Raw genomic sequence first — 17854 nt, 5'->3', positions numbered from 1 at the left:
CCCAAAAGGCCAGTGTTTGTACAGATACAAGCCGAACGGGGTGTTGATAACGACAACGTTTTGTGGCTCCTCGTTTAGTGGAATCTGCAAATATACGTAAGCAATGTCGGTCTTGATTCTCATGAAGGAGAGTAGTATAGACATACCATCGTCTGATTGCTCCACAAAATCCTGTACAGGGCGTATGGAAATCGGCATCCCTGGGGGCTGAGAAGCAGCTGAAAGAGTTCAAAAAATTAATTCGCTTGATCCTGATGATATCCCAAATCAGTTTTATAGAGAGTACGTCTTGTCATTATCCCACACTTAGCTTGCATTTATCGTAAATTTCACGTGTCGTGGAAAGTCTCAAGCGAATAAACAATAGCCCAGGTGTCTCCTGTATATAAGAAGGATATATAACACTCTTCAATCACTCATCTAATTTTATAAATAGTTTTTGCATTTAAAATTAGCTGTGATATGCAAAGGCTACTTGAAAAGTATGATATATGTGATGTTAGAGTCCTCAGCTAATGTATGTTTGCTATTTACGTAAAGAAATATGTGAAATGTATAATTTACTGCATATTATTTTCTCATGCATTAATGAAATGAAAATGTTTGTGTGTGTGTAATTTTGTATATTTCTGTAAATTGTCATTTATATAAACGGTACACGCTTAGGGACAATGTGTAGGATATGGGTTATGTAAAAGATGCTTTTGTACTGTACGGAAGTTACTGTGGGCAGCGTAAAAGGTGGCGTGGGTTTTTGGCACGCTACCTCGGATGCCGACTGATGAATTATTACGGCTCTGGTACAGGTTGCTGAGTTAGGTAATGGACTTTAAGATGACAAGATGAATTAATTAGCCCATATTCCAAGAAACGTGTACACAGTACCACGGGCAGTATAGCCCCTCTTACTATCCGCCACACCCAACGCCTACACCCAACAGTTTACGAACACTATAATTAGAAGTGCAGAAGTGAGAATCAAAAATTCAAAATTATTTTTCTTAAGTAACTATTGAGTTAAAACATAAAATTAGGTTTACCCTGTTATTTAATTCTAATCATCCACATATATAGGGCCCTTTCCTAGTGTTTGATTATACTGTGTAATCCTTTTTAACATTTGAAGTGCTTTATTCAGTATCTACAGGCATTAAGTTTCATCTTTGAATAAATGTCTGAAAATAGTTGTTGTGAGCTAACTTATAAAGTGAAGGTAAAAGTGCTGCATGATTTTCGTAAAAGAAATTCTGAACTGTTGATGTAGATATTTTCACACAAAGTAAACGATTTCAGTATTCTTACTCTCTTTGTGGCAATAAGTAAGGTGAAAGTGAGCAAATAAGTTTTTAGTAAATTCTTTCAGTTACAAATAAAATACAGTAAAGTACAAAGATTTATGAAAAGTAAATTGTTCATGTGGCTCAGTAACATTGAAGTAGGGTTGCATAAAAATACTGAATGATAATATAGAGGCACTAAATCCTCGCTATCTTTGACTTTTGACGGATCATTTGTTACGAGAAACTTATAAACAAAGGGCCTTAATAAATTTAAATGCGTGTATTATGTTATTAGAATATCTAAGCATTTAATTTGTTGACGAAATCTTTTCAGGTTTCCATCCGGTAGAAAGAGGCATCGAAACGTCACGGATATTCGACGCAGCTACCCGGATGGAAGTCCGAGAAGATTTAATCAGCAGTATACACCGGGAAATCCTACATTCACACATAATTTGTTGGTTACACAAAATGGAATCGAAGAAGTCCACCCTGGCCACATTTTTTTTGTATATAGTGATGATTAAAAATTCGTGTTCTTCGTAGATCAAAAAAATATATATATATATATATATATATATATATATATATATATATATATATATATATATATATATATATATATATATATACTCCTGGAAATGGAAAAAAGAACACATTGACACCGGTGTGTCAGACCCACCATACTTGCTCCGGACACTGCGAGAGGGCTGTACAAGCAATGATCACACGCACGGCACAGCGGACACACCAGGACCCGCGGTGTTGGCCGTCGAATGGCGCTAGCTGCGCAGCATTTGTGCACCGCCGCCGTCAGTGTCAGCCAGTTTGCCGTGGCATACGGAGCTCCATCGCAGTCTTTAACACTGGTAGCATGCCGCGACAGCGTGGACGTGAACCGTATGTGCAGTTGACGGACTTTGAGCGAGGGAGTATAGTGGGCATGCGGGAGGCCTGGTGGACGTACCGCCGAATTGCTCAACACGTGGGGCGTGAGGTCTCCACAGTACATCGATGTTGTCGCCAGTGGTCGGCGGAAGGTGCACGTGCCCGTCGACCTGGGACCGGACCGCAGCGACGCACGGATGCACGCCAAGACCGTAGGATCCTACGCAGTGCCGTAGGGGACCGCACCGCCAATTCCCCAGCAAATTAGGGACACTGTTGCTCCTGGGGTATCGGCGAGGACCATTCGCAACCGTCTCCCTGAAGCTGGGCTACGGTCCCGCACACCGTTAGGCCGTCTTCCGCTCACGCCCCAACATCGTGCAGCCCGCCTCCAGTGGTGTCGCGACAGGCGTGAATGGAGGGACGAATGGAGACGTGTCGTCTTCAGCGATGAGAGTCGCTTCTGCCTTGGTGCCAATGATGGTCGTATGCGTGTTTGGCGCCGTGCAGGTGAGCGTCACAATCAGGACTGCATACGACCGAGGCACACAGGGCCAACACCCAGCATCATGGTGTGGGGAGCGATCTCCTACACTGGCCGTGCACCACTGGTGATCGTCGAGGGGACACTGAATAGTGCACGGTACATCCAAACCGTCATCGAACCCATCGTTCTACCATTCCTAGCCCGGCAAGGGAACTTGCTGTTCCAACAGGACAATGCACGTCCGCATGTATCCCGTGCCACCCAACGTGCTCTAGAAGGTGTAAGTCAACTACCCTGGCCAGCAAGATCTCCGGATCTGTCCCCCATTGAGCATGTTTGGGACTGGATGAAGCGTCGTCTCACGCGGTCTGCACGTCCAGCACGAACGCTGGTCCAACTGAGGCGCCAGGTGGAAATGGCATAGCAAGCCGTTCCAGAGGACTACATCCAGCATCTCTACGATCGTCTCCATGGGAGAATAGCAGCCTGCATTGCTGCGAAATGTGGATATACACTGTACTAGTGCCGACATTGTGCATGCTCTGTTGCCTGTGTCTATGTGCCTGTGGTTCTGTCAGTGTGATCATGTGATGTATCTGACCCCAGGAATGTGTCAATAAAGTTTCCCCTTCCTGGGACAATGAATTCACGGTGTTCTTATTTCAATTTCCAGGTGTATATATATATATATATATATATATATATATATATATATATATATATATATATATATAATGTCTAATAGGCGCTGCCCATACATGGTTGTTTTCATCTTTGGATCTTTGGGCGGGTTTAGTGACATCTCTGAACAGTCGAAAGGACTGTGTCTGAGATACAATATCTACAGTCAATCTCTATCTTCAGGTGTTCTGGGAACCGGGATGATGCAAAACTTTTTTTGATGTGTGTATAATACCTCAATCGATACTGTGAACAGAATAAAAAATTCGATAGCTGTACTTTTCAGCATGCCTTTGTAGATTGCATTTTGTTGCTGTTTTCAAATCTTTCTTCGGTTTATGAGATTTCTGAAATTTAAGTTTATGTTTGTAAGTCAAATGTATTGAGGTTCAGTTTTACTTCATACGGTAGCCTGTCTTGATTACGCTTTACTTTTACATGAAAGTGTATTGCTTGCGTGAGAGACGTTTGACTGATTTGCACGGCAGATTGTATTCTTCCTAGTTATCAGTCGCTTGCTACGAAATATAGTATATTTTTAGCACATCCTAGGTATGTGCAGCGTTTGTGACCTCGTTTGCATCTCTGTGTAGAGGGAGGGTGCAACGCAGGTGCCTCCCGCAGAGCGAGTGATTGAGCTGGCGCAGTAGGCGGCACTCGTAGCGAAATGTGCTACACGCTCTCGAAAGATTCAGGAAATATCACTGAAGTACGTGTCTTTTTAGTTATAAAACCATATAGGTTTTCAAGATAACTTATGTTCAAGAAACCAGGTGACGTCTTCGATAACAGTAGATATTCTGATAGGTGAACCACCCAGACATTTTCAAGTCACATATGCAATTAGAGAGCGATGTGCAAGGAAATTTATACCTTTGGTAGACGGGACTACGCTGTCCAGGAACCATGATACGGCATAACCAAGAAGATAACACACATGCTGTAAACAATTAGCACAACCACACAACAAAAGATGACCGATTACAGTTGTTTCCTTTTAATGATTTCGTGATGCATTCAGCTCCCATTCTCTTTATTTAATGTACGATTATGCAATTTCGACCTTACCCCATTTTCAAGTACATAAAACCGAAGCATTGCATACCGAGCGAGGTGGCGCAGTGGCTAACACACTAGACTCGCACTCGGCGACGGTTCAGTGCCGTGTCCGGCCATCCTGATTTAGGTTTCCCGTGATTTCCCTAAATCTCTCCAGGCAAATGCCGGGATGGTTCCTTCGAATGGGCAAGGCCAACTTCGTTCACCGCCCTTTCCTAATCCGATGAGACCGATGACCTCGCTGTCTGGTCTCCTCCCCGAAAACAACCCAACCCGGAAGCATTATACATCGGATACATTAGTGTCACTTGTATTTTTACATGGGAACAATTTATATCCATAAATATACTAGACGCATTATAATTTATTTTATGGATGATTACTTAGTACTGTATTATGCCACCTAGTCCTTGCTCCTATTACTACATGTAGTGCTCATAAAATAAATGAGAGGTTTTTCGCAATTTTAGGAGCACGTTACTTTCGAGCAGTTGTTGCAGTGCTCTTATATATCAGGTCCATGTTTTAAATACTTAACACTGGGAAGATATAATTATTCCACAGAAATTGGTTAATTAACGTGCATATGCCTTTGTTCTCTATTATATTTAACTGTCGTTCATCATTGTTGTAAATATGACTGTATGTAATTTTCATGAAAAATTTGTAAATATTTGTCCTGTTGTTGTGGGAGGACGTAATTTCTGAATAGAATGGCAACTGAATGCATCACAAAATCATTCAAAAAATTCATCACACCTGCAGACCCTATCGTATTCAAATTACACAGTAGATTACAGTTGTTATTAATGCTGAACAGTAACTTGGGAGGAGAAAGTAACATTAACTCTGCCGCTCTGCTGTTTGACCAAGGATACAACAGGATTCAACGCATAATTTAAGCAAAAACTTCCATCTCTACTAATATCACGTGCTAATTTAGTCTCAGCTGCTTCCTTAGGAGCACAATTTGCTTGAAATATTTGAATATTTTATACACCGAGGGAAAGTCTTGATTTACAGGAGAATGAGTGTTGGCTTTAAACGTACTCGTTAACGAGTGTTCAAAAATGGTTCCAATGGCTCTGAGCACTATGGGACTTAACATCTCAGGTCATCAGTCCCCTAGAACTTAGAACTACTTAAACCTAACTAACCTAAGGACATCACACACATCCATGCCCGAGGCAGGATTCGAACCTGCGACCGTAGCGGTCGCGCGGTTGTTAACGAGTGGCTAAGGAAGATTGTATGGCTCTAAAAACTTGTTTAAAGTAACTTCACAAAAGATTTAAACCACTGTGACATCAATTGTAATACAGTAGTATCTAACGAATGACGTTAACGTATACAGCAAGGCACGTAAAACAGTTGTGCAGAATACAGAGGTTTCAACTTGGATAAGACAGATACGTCTGATATAATAACTATTGCAGGTGAAGAGGCGGCAATCTCATGTTAACAGTCAGGTAGTCGTTGCTCATTTCCTTAGTACTGGGTGGGTATAAATAGTGTAGTTACTTACGGATGTCCCGAATGGACTGTAAATATAGTATGGCACCGAAACTTGGCAGATATGTTAATGCGTTAATGCGGAACCGATTTCCGATGAAAGAAAAGTTAGATTCAATGTTGTCCACCAGATGCAAATCTGGTGCTGGTCAAATCAGAAAGGCATAATGTTAATTTTATTTCCAATGCTTGCTTACGCTAGTTGTCCATTATGGGCAATGGAGGCGTCGATGAGGTGCTGTCTCAGTAAAAAGACGTGATCGATGCTTGATCGCAGCAGTTCCATTGGAATCTGACCAACGTGTTCATACACTCCTGGAAATTGAAATAAGAACACCGTGAATTCATTGTCCCAGGAAGGGGAAACTTTATTGACACATTCCTGGGGTCAGATACATCACATGATCACACTGACAGAACCACAGGCACATAGACACAGGCAACAGAGCATGCACAATGTCGGCACTAGTACAGTGTATATCCACCTTTCGCAGCAATGCAGGCTGCTATTCTCCCATGGAGACGATCGTAGAGATGCTGGATGTAGTCCTGTGGAACGGCTTGCTATGCCATTTCCACCTGGCGCCTCAGTTGGACCAGCGTTCGTGCTGGACGTGCAGACCGCGTGAGACGACGCTTCATCCAGTCCCAAACATGCTCAATGGGGGACAGATCCGGAGATCTTGCTGGCCAGGGTAGTTGACTTACACCTTCTAGAGCACGTTGGGTGGCACGGGATACATGCGGACGTGCATTGTCCTGTTGGAACAGCAAGTTCCCTTGCCGGTCTAGGAATGGTAGAACGATGGGTTCGATGACGGTTTGGATGTACCGTGCACTATTCAGTGTCCCCTCGACGATCACCAGTGGTGTACGGCCAGTGTAGGAGATCGCTCCCCACACCATGATGCCGGGATTTGGCCCTGTGTGCCTCGGTCGTATGCAGTCCTGATTGTGACGCTCACCTGCACGGCGCCAAACACGCATACGACCATCATTGGCACCAAGGCAGAAGCGACTCTCATCGCTGAAGACGACACGTCTCCATTCGTCCCTCCATTCACGCCTGTCGCGACACCACTGGAGGCGGGCTGCACGATGTTGGGGCGTGAGCGGAAGACGGCCTAACGGTGTGCGGGACCGTAGCCCAGCTTCATGGAGACGGTTGCGAATGGTCCTCGCCGATACCCCAGGAGCAACAGTGTCCCTAATTTGCTGGGAAGTGGCGGTGCGGTCCCCTACGGCACTGCGTAGGATCCTACGGTTTTGGCGTGCATCCGTGCGTCGCTGCGGTCCGGTCCCAGGTCGACGGGCACGTGCACCTTCCGCCGACCACTGGCGACAACATCGATGTACTGTGGAGACCTCACGCCCCACGTGTTGAGCAATTCGGCGGTACGTCCACCCGGCCTCCCGCATGCCCACTACACGCCCTCGCTCAAAGTCCGTCAACGGCACATACGGTTCACGTCCACGCTGTCGCGGCATGCTACCAGTGTTAAAGACTGCGATGGAGCTCCGTATGCCACGGCAAACTGGCTGACACTGACGGCGGCGGTGCACAAATGCTGCGCAGCTAGCGCCATTCGACGGCCGACACCGCGGTTCCTGTGTGTCCGCTGTGCCGTGCGTGTGATCATTGCTTGTACAGCCCTCTCGCAGTGTCCGGAGCAAGTATGGTGGGTCTGACACACCGGTGTCAATTTGTCCTTTTTTCCATTTCCGGGAGTGTATATACTGGCTTTCAGATCAGATAAAGAATGAAAGTGTCCCTGGTAAACGCATTCTGTTAGATAGTCTGAGAGGTAAAAGTTATATGGTTTGGGATCAGATGATGTCGTAGAGCATGCATCTGGTAAAACTCAGGAGGTAGCGCATTCCTGGTAGGGTGTATTAAGGACATGTTTCACGGAGCGAGCAACATGTGGTTTCCGCCAATGTTGATTAGACTGTCAGTGAGAGAACACTGCGAGTTCCCACTGCTAATAAGGCGAGTACACCATTCGTTTATTACATATTTTCACGAGGTTCAAAGAGGAGCGACTTCAGCCATGGATAGGCACTGTGATTGCTGTGTACAGATGCGAGTTGAGTTGGTGACCCTTCGCTCACAGCTCCAGGCAGTGTTGGCTTCAGTCACACAGCTTGAGGCTGCTGCCAAGGGGCATCAGTGTGGGGGTTCGGTTGCGGGGATGCGAGGGACGTCGAGTACGACCCATATGTCCGCCGATCGGTCCACTGCTGTGACCGACCCGGGTACTGCCTGCACTAAGATTGACCCCTAACCCATGGTCTAGTGGGAGATCATTCAAGGGTCTGGCGGGCAGCGCAATTTTTTCTAAGGGGCTGATCGTGGGGCTTCCCTGTTTCGCTTGACGAACAGGTTTTGGGCGTTATCTGTGACCGACGAAGTCTCTGAGCTGGATGCAGTCGTCCACACTATTCCAGAGGAAGCTTCTCGGTCCGCAATGTCTGGGCATTTACAGGGGGTGGGTTTGCTATTAGTTGGGAGCTCCAATGTTTGGCGTGTAATGGGACCACTTAGGAACATGGCTCTAAGGAGGGGAAGGAAGCCAGTGTGAACTCTGTGTGAATACCAGGGGGGTCATTGCGGATGATGAAAATGTGCTTCTGGATGCCATGAAGAGTATGGGGTGCAGCCAACTGCAGGTGGTGTCCCATATTGGTACCAATGATGAGTGTCGCTTTGGACCGGAGGAGATTCTGTCTGGTTTCGGACAGTTAGCGGAAATGGTAAAGACTGCCAGTCTTGCTTGCGAGATTAAGGCGGAGCTCATCATCAGCAGCTTCGTCGACGGAACCGACTGTGATCGTTTGGTGCACAGCTGAGTGGAGGGTCTGAATCAGAGGCTCAGGTGGGTCTGTGACCGCGTAGGCTGCAGATTCCTTGACTTGCGCCATCGGCTGTTGGGCTTCCGGGTTCTGCTTAATAGGTCAGGAGTCCATTACTCACAGTAAGCGGCTACACGGGTAGCCGGGGCTGTGTGAGAGGGACTGGGCGGTTTTTTAGATTAGAGGGTCTCAGGGAATCACAGAAGGGGCGTCCGTCTAAAAGTGGGCAGGTAAACACAGTAAGGTAGTTGTAGAAACGATTGGTATTGTAGTTGTAAATTGTCGTAGCTGTGATGGGAAAGAACAAGAGCTCCAAGCCCTAAAAGAAAGCACTCAAGCTGAAATAGTTGTAGATACAGAGCGCTGGCTAAAGCTTGAAATAAGTTGAGCGGAAATTTTTTCCAACGATCTAACAGTGTTCAGAAAGGACAGATTAAATACAGTTGGTGCTGGAGTAATTATTGCTGTCAGAGGTAGTTTGCCTTGTAGCGAAATTGAAGTAGATTGTTCATGTGAAATAGTATGAGTAGATGTTATACCTGACAATCGGACTAAACTATTAATTGGATCGTTTTACCGATCCCCCGACTCAGAAGATATAGTTGCAGAACAGTTCAGAGAAAGCTTGAGTGTCACCTATACCCAAAAAAGGAAATAGGAGTAATCCGCAGAATTACAGGCCAATACTACTAACGTCGATTTGCAGTAGTGTTTTGGAACATATACTGTATTCGAACATTATGAACTACCTCGAAGGAAACGATTCATTGACACGTAGTCAGTACGGATTCAGGAAACATCGTTATTGTGAAACTCAGCTAGCTCTTTATACTCATGAAATAATGAGTTATATTGACAGGAGATGTGAAAATGATTCCATATTTTTGGATTTCCAGAAGGCTTCCGACACCGTTCATCACAAGCGTCTTCTAACCAAAATGCGTGCTTGTCGAATATCGCCTCAGTTGTGCGACTGGATTCGAGATTTCCTCTCCTCGTAGTAATAGACGGAGAGTCATTGAGTAAAACAGAAGTAATATCCGGCGTACCCCAAAGAATGTGTTATAGGCCCTCTGTTGTTCCTGATCTATACTAACGACATAGGAGACAATCTGAGTAGCCCTCTTAGATTATTTGCAGATTATGCTGTCATTTACCGTCTTGTAAAGTCATCAGATGACCAAAATTATTTGAAAAATGATTTAGATAAGATATCTGCATGGTGCTAAAAGTGGCAATTGATCACGAATAAAGAAAAGTGTGGAGTTATTCACATGAGTACTAAAAAAAATCTGCAAAATTTCCATTACGCGATAAGTCACACAAATCTGAAGGCTGTAAAGTAAACTAAATACTTAGGGGTTACAATTACAAATACCCTAAGTTGGAACAATTACATAGTTAATGTAGTGGGTAGAGCAAATCAAAGACTGAGATTGATTGGCAGAACACTTAGAAAGTGCAACAGATCTACTATAGAAATAGCTTACACCACATTTGTCCGCCCTATTTTGAAGTATTGCTGAGCGGTGTGGGATCCGCATCAGGTGGGACTGACGGATGACATCGAAAAAGTTCAAAGAAGGGCGGCTCGTTTTGTATTATCGCGAAATATGGGAGATAGTGCCACAGACATGATACTTGAATTGGGGTTGCAATCGTTAAAACAAAGGCGTTTTTCGTTGCGACGGGATCTTCTCATGAAATTTAAATCTCCAGTTTCCTCCTCCGATTGCGAAAACAATCTGTTGGCATCTACCTACATAGGGAGAACTGATCATCACGATAGAATAAGAGAAATCAGTGCTCGCACAGACAAATTTAGGTGCTCGTTTTTCCCGCGCGCCGTTCAAGAGTGGAACGGTGGAGAGAACTTGAAGGCGGTTCATTGAATCCTCTGCCAAACATTTAATTGAGAATAGCAGAGTAATCACGTAGATGTAGATGTATCCTCTTCCATAGCAGGAATCACATGCTGTACAAGAAGGTCCCGATGACTTGTACACCTCAAGGTACACCTAAGATTCAGATCTTTGCTGTATATCATGAGATTTCAGTTGTTGAACCGCTCGGAAGTTGTACCGCTACAAGTGCAAAATACATCGCAAAACTTTCCGTACCACTCAGCATGAGGTACAAAATTCTCGTCAGACTGCAAGAGCACTAGCACTACCCGGAGCATATGCTGCATGGCCGGTTACAGCAACCTCGTTAGTAGGATGGCTTCTTCTTCCAGATGACACTTCAACCTCACACGTGTTTTAGAATTTCATTATTATCTTCTTTAAACCATTTAAAGACATCGGGCATCTCCTCAGATCTTTCAGTCGGCAATACTTTCAATGTATCGATGTAAATGCTGCCATTTACATAAAATAGTTTTACTAACAGCTCTCTGTCTCCCTTCTCGATAGCCATACCGTTCACTCACTTTGTGGCCAACCAAATGACAGCACGGATGTCATACCGTAGACGAACATTGTACATTGCCAAATCTGAACCTCTTGGCCAAAACTGAAAGTGACTTTTACTGGCGTAAATCGGTCCCACATTAATGCGCTAACATATCTAACAAGATTCGTTGACATACGATAATTACCCTCAGTGGACCTACGTAGTAGCCGGAAATTAATTATAATCACCCGGTATTTACCTTCCATCTACCCTAGTCGAGTCCCCGGGTGTTTCTAATCGAGCAACAATAACTGGCGGTCACACAACCAACATATGTGGTTGATAACATTCATGTAGCAGCAATTAGAAAACGAGAAATGATAACAGTAATACGTATAAGAATTCTTTGACAATTAGATGTCTTGGAAGTTCATCAGCGTTCATCCGTTTACCACGATAAATTAAATGGTTACCATTCTGACTGGAAGTCTAATAAGAACGACACAAACGGGGATCTACCATCTGGGCAGATGAAGTTTTTCTTCAGCATTTTTGAGCTCCAAGGCGAAGCAGCCTTCATCTCAACTACTAGAAATAAGTATTTCAACCCTGAGCAGATTTAAGTCTCCGGAATTCATTTACTCGACACATATTTTACTAGGCTCAAGTGGGATTTCCAGAAAAACAGTTGGAGCAAATTTTCCGTTGACGAGGACAGATCTTTAAGACTCATACCACCTACAGCATTTAAATACACTGCTTTCATAATGTCGTGTTGACTCGCAAGAGGTATATCGAAAGAAGTACACTAAAAGACAAGTAAAGGAAAAGAAAAATCGACGCACCATGACGGAATTATCGGCATGTGAAATGTAACGGACGTCAGTAATTGTGTCGTACATGTACAATCAAGTAGATTATTAAAATTCCACAAAAACTGGATGATTTTTTCAATAGAAGTGTCTTCACAAATTGAGAAAGACAGTAGCGAATTGGTGTGCCTCTGGCCTTTATGCTAGCAATTACTCGGCTTGGCACTGACTGATAGAGCTGTTGGATGTCCTCGTGACGTATGTCGTGCCATATCCTCTCCAGCTGACGCGCTAGATCTACAAAATCCCGAGATGGTGGAAGGGCCCCGACCAAAATGCTCCATAAGTTTTGAAATGGGGAGAGATTTGGTGACCTCTCGGGTCAAGCTATGGTTCGGCAAGCACGAAGACCAGCACTAGAAGCTCTCACCGTGTGTGAGAGGGCATTATTTTGCTGAAATTTAAGCCCAGGATGGCTTGCCTGGGGGCAACAAAACTGGGCGTACACTATCGTCGACGTGTCTCTGTGCTGTTAACATGCTGCCGATGACAACCAAAGGGCTTAATTTGGCACGGTATCCTTCAGGAGGACATCCAAAAACTCTGTGAATCAATGTTAAGCTGAATAACTGTTTGCATAAGAGCCAGACGTGGACCGACGCGTTATTGCCTTGCTCAATTTGCGAAGCTCTTTCTCTTAAATAAACCAGCCAATTTCTTTAAAAATGTAATCATCTGTTTGTCTGTATACATACATTATAATTACTGATCTACGTCCTGTTCGGATATTTTCTTGGTTGTGTGTCATTCCTTTCTTTTTTCCCTTAGAGTGCATGTACGTGGCCGGAATGAGAAAAGCGAATTTCTGTACAAAGAGTCTCTAATTAGTGGCATCAGTAATATCAGGGAGGGAGATCTCAGAACTTTCGCTTGTAGAGAAAAATCTATGTAGTGTACAGTGGTCTTGATTTCAAACATCAAGTAAAAATTCTTGGAACTTTCTGAAGAGGACAGGATCAAGTCCATCCACTCAGAGAAACTATGATATAATAGAACAAGTTCCTTAGTGGGTTAATTTCCTATCAAGGTCTCCTATGGACAAAGGCCATAGACGGTTAGTAAAGTAGGGCCAAAGCTAGTTTCAAAAAGCATACTGACTATTCACACCCATCCACACAAGGGAGTGTTATTATTGCACCGAAGAGGAAAAAAGCTGTTGATATGATGGTTAAATCAACGAATTTCTATTGAATACTGGTCCTTGAAGTAAACATGGGAACTTTCTTTAGCAGCGTTATGATGAGTGGACGATTCATACTGAACTGAAGGAAATTGAAATAATCGCAATCTCTAAACCATGAAAAACAACGGATAAAGCAAGAATCTTTCTCTGTATGGGTCTCGTTATTTCTTACTGTCAACTGCTGTAAACAATTATTTTGATTCTAATTTCTAGCCACATTATGCAACGTCTGCTGGTTCTCGAACGCGGCAGAGTCCTACAGATCAAATCCTCAGTCACACAACTTTTACTAATTCAGTGTTTAAAGAAGGCATGAGAACGTCCATAGCTTTTGCAGTAATTCAGCTTGTGACTACGAGTGGAGAGAGGGACTCTAAGGTTCGTAAGAGTAATCCCCTGTAAAACTACAACTCCGCTGTAAATACTATGTTATGCGATCGATAATTCATCCTTATCTGAGGTTATAAAATCAGCAACAGAAGAACTCGGAAGAATGGATCTCTCAAGGCTTGCACTAATTCTTTTCAACATGTTCAGTGCAGATATTCCTCACACTTACCGCCGGAAATTGGATTACACAGATGACCTAACCATTTCTGTCTACGAGAAGTCCATAGAGGAAACATATAGGATACTGACACATGACTCTTTGCCTTGTGACATTGCTGCCATAAGTGGCGACTGAAACCTAGTGCAGTAAGTCAGATTGCTCTTGTCGTCATCTCAACAGCAAAGATGCCTACCTTTAGCTGCAAATAAATTTTAAAAGGAACGCTGTAACACAGAAGCATACTCCATCGTATTTGGGTGTCACACATGATACGTCCTAGAACTATATACGAGGGCAGTTCAATAAGTAATGCAACACATTTTTTTTCTCGGCCAATTTTGGTTGAAAAAACTGGAAATTTCTTGTGGAATATTTTCAAACATTCCCGCTTCGTATCGTATAGTTTCATTGACTTCCGACAGGTGGCAGCGCTGTACGGAGCTGTTAAAATGGCGTCTGTAACGGATGTGCGTTGCAAACAACGGGCAGTGATAGTGTTTCTTTTGGCGCAAAACCAGGGCATCTCAGATATTCATAGGCGCTTGCAGAATGTCTACGGTGATCTGGCAGTGGACAAAAGCACGGTGAGTCGTTGGGCAAAGCGTGTGTCATCATCGCCGCAAGGTCAAGCAAGACTGTCTGATCTCCCGCGTGCGGGCCGGCCGTGCACAGCTGTGACTCCTGCAATGGCGGAGCGTGCGAACACACTCGTTCGAGATGATCGACGGATCACCATCAAACAACTCAGTGCTCAACTTGACATCTCTGTTGGTAGTGCTGTCACAATTGTTCACCAGTTGGGATATTCAAAGGTTTGTTCCCGCTGGGTCCCTCGTTGTCTAACCGAACACCATAAAGAGCAAAAGAGAACCATCTGTGCGGAATTGCTTGCTCGTCATGTGGCTGAGGGTGACAATATCTTGTCAAAGATTGTTACAGGCGATGAAACATTGGTTCATCACTTCGAACCTGAAACAAAACGGCAATCAATGGAGTGGCGCCACACCCACTCCCCTACCAAGAAAAAGTTTAAAGCCATACCCTCAGCCGGTAAAGTCATGGTTACAGTCTTCTGGGACGCTGAAGGGGTTATTCTGTTCGATGTCCTTCCCCATGGTCAAACGATCAACTCTGAAGTGTATTGTGCTACTCTTCAGAAATTGAAGAAACGACTTCAGCGTGTTTGTAGGCACAAAAATCAGAACGAACTTCTCCTTCTTCATGACAACGCAAGACCTCACACAAGTCTTCGCACCCGAGAGGAGCTCACAAAACTTCAGTGGACTGTTCTTCCTCATGCACCCTACAGCCCCGATCTCGCACCGTCGGATTTCCATACGTTTGGCCCTATGAAGGACGCAATCCGTGGGACGCACTACGCGGATGATGAAGAAGTTATTGATGCAGTACGACGTTGGCTCCGACATCGACCAGTGGAATGGTACCGTGCAGGCATACAGGCCCTCATTTGAAGGTGGCGTAAGGCCGTAGCATTGAATGGAGATTACGTTGAAAAATAGTGTTGTGTAGCTAAAAGATTGGGGAATAACCTGGTGTATTTCAATGCTGAATAAAACAACCCCTGTTTCAGAAAAAAAATGTGTTGCATTACTTATTGAACTGCCCTCGTACAATTGCGTGACTAACGCTGCACCAAAGTTCTCAAGAAGAACAGTATCCTCCAAAACCTCCGCAACATCACTTGGATAGCAGAAGTAGTAACGTCCCGCTGCTCTGCATTGGGATTAGTATATTTCAAAACAGTATGTTGTACTCCTGTCTGTCTATATAGCAACTATACCAACAAGCTCGATACCCAGCTCAGCAGAACAATGCGACCTACACCGCACTGTCTGAAAATTTTACCACTTTACAGGCTCCCTACTCTAAGCCATATCCCTCCACTTTAAGTCAAAAAGCAAGAAGCTGTTTCACAGGTGTGTAAAGAGATGCTGAACAACCACAAGCCTGCCATTCATGCCAGAATGCCAAGTGCTTCATCTGACAGGCTAAATACCATATAACCACCACTATAAACTGCTGCCGGATCATTTGAAATACTTTTCAATGGAGAGGATATATAGATTTAGCAAGCACTAGCAGGAGTGTAAAATAGAAATGCACATCAAAACAGCAGACACTGATTTTTCCGGACGTACAAGGAAACAGAAAATTCCACAATGGACTTCTTTCAAGTGGAAATAAATGATCAACCCGCATTGCCGTCACGACGACACACCCCAGACCATCCAACTCATCGAACTGGAATGATCTTTAACATCATTTCCATGGAATGAAAGGGACTTTCGGATGCTGTTTTCATAATTGAGCTATTAAATGTAGCACTAAAAACCGTTTTACCAGGTGTGTAACATGTTTTTACTCCATTTAGTATCTATCGACAGTCAGTACCGCTGTTTCATGTCTGTGTAGTATTACCGTATGTGAGAAGGCGCTCCAGTCTGGAACTGCGCGACCGCTACGGTCGCAGGTTCGAACCCTGCCACGGGCATGGATGTGTGTGATGTCCTTAGGTTAGTTAGGTTTAAGTAGTTCTAAGTTCTAGGGGACTGATGATCTCAAATGTTAAGTCCCAAGGTGCTCAGAGCCATTTGAACTATTTTTTGAGAAGAAGGAATGACTGTGCACCTCAGCGCGAGCTGTTATTAACCCTTTTTGTGTTTTGCTGGAGCTTGTGAGGGGATAGATAATATAAATAAATATAGGTAGGTCTGGAATCAAAATTAATTGTTACATTGATTGCATGAAGCTAAATTACGTATTGAAAATAGTCAAAAATGTCTGAAATTTTGTTTCGATAAACTGGTAAACTATTGCACTGTACAATTACTTTGCGTAACTATCTCCAAAGGGGCTTCACCAGTGCACCTCACAACTCCCTCGGTAATTTTCATACATCACAAATTATTTAAAACATAAATTGAGTAATTGAGTTGTTCCTTTCTGATTCCTCGTGATGGCAACTTTCACAAAAGAGCAAGGCTAAATAAATATTTAGTTATTGAAAAAAAATTATTTATTTATCTACATAAGTGCTTGTTTTGATAATAATAGTGATAGTAATAATAACAATTATTTCAGATGTCTTCTATTTGATGTGTGAAAGAAAACATACACTGCATACATTTATACATATATCGACAAAATTTACAGCACACAGAAGAGAATTTCAGGCGTTACTGTAACTTGCACATGAAGACGTCACCGGCGTGTACGTAGATGACCAAATTTGCTCTTCTTGTGACAAGTAGAATGACCACGAGAGTGCATTATAGTTTTCGTATTTAATGTTGTTACCAGGTCTGATAGGTATTATAAGGGAAGAGAACAACGTCAGATGTTGTATGGTCACTGTAAAAGACACAGGGATGCCACGTACATTTGAGACACAGCGTTATCAGCACTTGACAGAGTTATAAGGAACACTGTACACCTCAATTCGGCCGATTGGTCGTATTGTTGCAGTATTCAGATTTTGGAGGCTTTCGGAAGCGAAAGTGGTCTGATGTTGAACTTCATGTCAATATAAGGAGGGCTATACACATCCTCATGGTTCTCGTCGACAATGTCTGACCAGTGGAATGGAGGACCACCATATTGTGGACCAACGACCGGCCTTTTCATTAGAGAAAAAGTTATGAGCTCCCGGTCTACACCATTAGTTGTAGACTAGCAGCAACCGAACTATGGAACTGCCATTCAGTGCGTTGGCTGGCGTTAATGCGGCATTTGGAGCGATTAAGTGACCGGGATGCACGACTGCTGGGAATGGCGTGGCATGGTGTTCAGTGACGGAGGCAGTATTGTGATGCCCTTTGTTAACAGGACAATGCCTGTCCGTACATTGCATGTGTATCTATAAACTTTCTGTGTGATGTTGCACTCACGTGGCCAGCAAGATCCCAAGATCAGTGGCAGGATCCAGGACAGAAGAGAATACTGCGGCCTTATGACACCTTTCTCAGTCGAATGAATGCATGCGAGCTGGTTAGCGTAGGTGCAACGTCATAGTGGCAAGTGGGCTCACACTGTCAAATTCACTGTAAATTAGATTCGAGGTTTTGTCATTTCAAA

This window comes from Schistocerca nitens, chromosome 3 (assembly GCF_023898315.1).
Source record: "Schistocerca nitens isolate TAMUIC-IGC-003100 chromosome 3, iqSchNite1.1, whole genome shotgun sequence".
Lineage (NCBI taxonomy): Eukaryota > Metazoa > Arthropoda > Insecta > Orthoptera > Acrididae > Schistocerca > Schistocerca nitens.
Note: the sequence above shows the minus strand (reverse complement) of the source record.